Below are 3,151 nucleotides of genomic sequence, written 5' to 3'. Positions count from 1 at the left end.
TGAGAAATTCAGGTTCAAGAATCAGACTCCTAGACAAGAAGAACTGGAGCCAACTCTACGTGAAAAGGTAAATAAACTAGAAAGTATAATTTAATATTCGCTCCTCTCAACTATTCATAAAAGACTAATGTGGACAATAGCTGAAAATAGGAAGGAGGGCGGTAGATATAAACTTAAATCTAAGTCACAATCTGTTAGCAAATTTATAAATATTCGGAGACTCTACTTTCCGTTAGGTTAGGTGCTATCCTCCAGTGAGTAATTTCTTTTGCAGAAATAAATGTGGAAACTTGTACAAAATATAGAGGGTAACGTGCTTTCGAGGAAGCTAAGTTACCCCTAGAAGGTGGTGACTTGAAATACGATAACGATAAACAGTAGACGGCTTGCAGTAAATCAACGAAAGTTGACATATAGGTAAAGTTTAGCAAGATTAGTTACTGCACACGATGTCAGAGAGACTGCATCTCATCATGCATTAAACAGGAGCTTCTATCCTCCAATTACTTAGAAATTTATGAAGCTGGACTTGAAACGAGATTGCTCGACGTGTTAGAAAGCAGCACGCAAAAAGGAACGACAGGAAGTTAGCGCCAACCTCACCACTAGTGCTGATGTAGGTTGGTTTAGTGGAAACCGAATCAGCTGTTGCCTGGGAGATAGGCAGCTCGCACTACGTCCGTGCATTTCATGTCAACTAATACGCTGGGTAATGTGCCTAAAGACACAGCTCACGTACGATGAAGTCCTGATGTGTAATGAGTCCGTTACGCGTCGTTGATGGGAGATTCACAGTGTAACAAGCCGTGACAATGTGAACTTCTTTTTTTTGCGAAGTAAAGTAAGTAAAAAGATAATAACCAAAAAATTAATTTTTTCGTCCAGCCCAAATTATAAAAAAGCGTCGAACTTAGATACGTGTTTTTCGGTTTAACAATAAGCTATGAAAAACAGTCTAATAGACACTTAGTTAATAAAGTAAATAATAACAGCAGAGATAAATACCCCAATCATTTTTATTTCTTCTGCTTTTGACTTTCATTAAGTAAAGGGTTGTTTCTACGACAGCAGTCTGATGAAATCCTCTGTTAATATTTACTAAGATGGTATCTGTTCTTTCGGACATATATATAGTTAAGGCTTACCGGCCACTTGACCATCTTCTTCTTCCGTGCGAATGCACAAACAGTGCCCAAACTCTTACGGGAATCGTCAACTCGCCGCGAGTAATGAGTATAATGGGCGGGAGCACTACGAATGTAGTGCGGGACAATACGTTGAGAATGTGGATTTCGCGGAAGGCGTGCCAGAGATAAATCCCTGCAGTCGCGCTATCCTCTGTGTCCTCGGTGGCTCAGATGGATAGAGCGTCTGCCACGTAAGCAGGAGATCCCGGGTTCGAGTCCCGGCCGGGGCACGCCTTTTCATCTGTCCCCGTTGACGTATGTCAACGCCTGTAAGCAGCTAAGGGTGTTCATTTCATTGTAATTTCATCCTCTGTTTGTTCCTTTTATGTGATTATGTGATGTGGAATGACACGTGGGAGACATGGGCACTCTCAAAAGTAACTTTGGAGATATGGTACCACGAAAATTTATTCCGAAACTCTACGAGTGGGCTACACATGGCTTCAGTATTCCATACAGATCTGACATTTAACGGAACCGCGCTCACTGAGACAAAACGAATGTATTAGTAATACACTCGAGTTACGATTACTTTCTATTATACTGTACGAAAAAATTTAAAATATTTGTAGTGGAATGAAGCTCATGTGCAGTGTTTCAAAAAGATTCGTCTGATTTTACGAAATGACATCTTCTACATGTATGAAGATAGAAAAATGGGATAACTTATAACTTACTCATCGAAAGCATACGTTTACCTGGGAGCCAGTTGTATGTTGCCCGTTCATGTGATTGCCGGAGTCTCCCTGGTATAGTAGCCTGCTCGCTCGTTCCTTCATTGTTCATCGTGGCTCGGGTCGAGATGGCGATAACACAGCAACAAACGGCATTTTTGTTTTTCTTTTCACCAGGCGTGATTCAGTTACAAATAGAGCTATTTCTGCAAAACTAAGGTTCTGTAGTTATGGTGCAGTACAATAAATGACGTAGTAAATGGTAGGATTACCGGTAGCATTGGTAGCATTGATAGGGAAAGAAACATGAATGTTTGAAAGAGGAAATGTTTTTTGTTTGTTTTGGACATAAGTAGAATCGCACATCGTTCGATGTTAGTCCATTGTGTATTTCATATCCTTACAAGATGCAAATTGCACTGTACAAGTAAGAAAAGAAAGCTGCTCTCGTAACGTCCGCGTTTTTATCTAACCAAAACAATTATTTCTGATGCAAGTACAGTTTACACGCACAAACACAAAAATTATATATAATTACTGTTGTTATTTAGTACTCAATCGAGTGTTCTTCATCATGATCAAAGGTAGGAGTTTCCTGTTATAGCTGATAAGTGCGATAGTAGTTTAGCAATAACGGAAACATATTTTATATGAGCTCGGCTAAGTATTGAAGCAATGTCTAATAAGCTTTTGTTTTGCATCTTTTTAAAAATGTTACATTTTTTGAGGAAATTTCGTTTTTTGCGCTATATGATAAACCTGTATTGCTTTTTTTTTTTCAAAAACATCCCTCTGTTTCACGTTACAAATCAAAGATTTTCGAACAAAATCTGGCTTCAACATCGACAAATTCACATTTTAAGTAACAGACATGATAATAACTATGTAAAACAAAAATGTTCCGTAGGTTACAGAGCTCTTTATATATCCACTCTCACTTTCTAAACAGTTCATCACTTCTTGTTTCTAGGGGAACCTTGCAAGACACTGAAAGCATACGTGAACAAAGGAATTGAAATAAGGAAACGCCATATAGGTATGCAACACACCTAACGTACAAGTAACGTGGTAACGATCTTAACCGGCCAAAGCTACTGGGTAAACTACCGTATTCTATACTTACTTACTGTAGTCTACGGTAGCCTACCGTGGTTTTACAACTTTAGCAAAGGGCATATAGATCTCTAGTTGCACCGCTGGCCTCCAAGGTCGCCTGATCTCACGGAAAGTGATTTCTGTTTCTGGTACTTTGTGAAAGACTACGTCTATGTGCCTTGCCTTCCCACAAGT

The 3,151-nt window shown here is 39.3% G+C and overlaps 1 non-coding gene across 1 annotated transcript; it reads left to right on the top strand.

Annotated features, from left to right (window-relative positions):
• The first annotated feature begins 1,343 nt into the window (after positions 1-1,343).
• Positions 1,344-1,417, top strand: Trnat-cgu (transfer RNA threonine (anticodon CGU)). The gene has a single exon. It is a non-coding gene; the product is annotated as a tRNA-Thr (tRNA).
• The last annotated feature ends 1,734 nt before the right edge of the window (positions 1,418-3,151 follow it).

This window comes from Schistocerca serialis, chromosome 3 (assembly GCF_023864345.2).
Source record: "Schistocerca serialis cubense isolate TAMUIC-IGC-003099 chromosome 3, iqSchSeri2.2, whole genome shotgun sequence".
In the NCBI taxonomy this organism is placed as follows: Eukaryota; Metazoa; Arthropoda; class Insecta; order Orthoptera; family Acrididae; genus Schistocerca; species Schistocerca serialis.
This window is presented reverse-complemented; position numbering and strand designations above follow the sequence as displayed.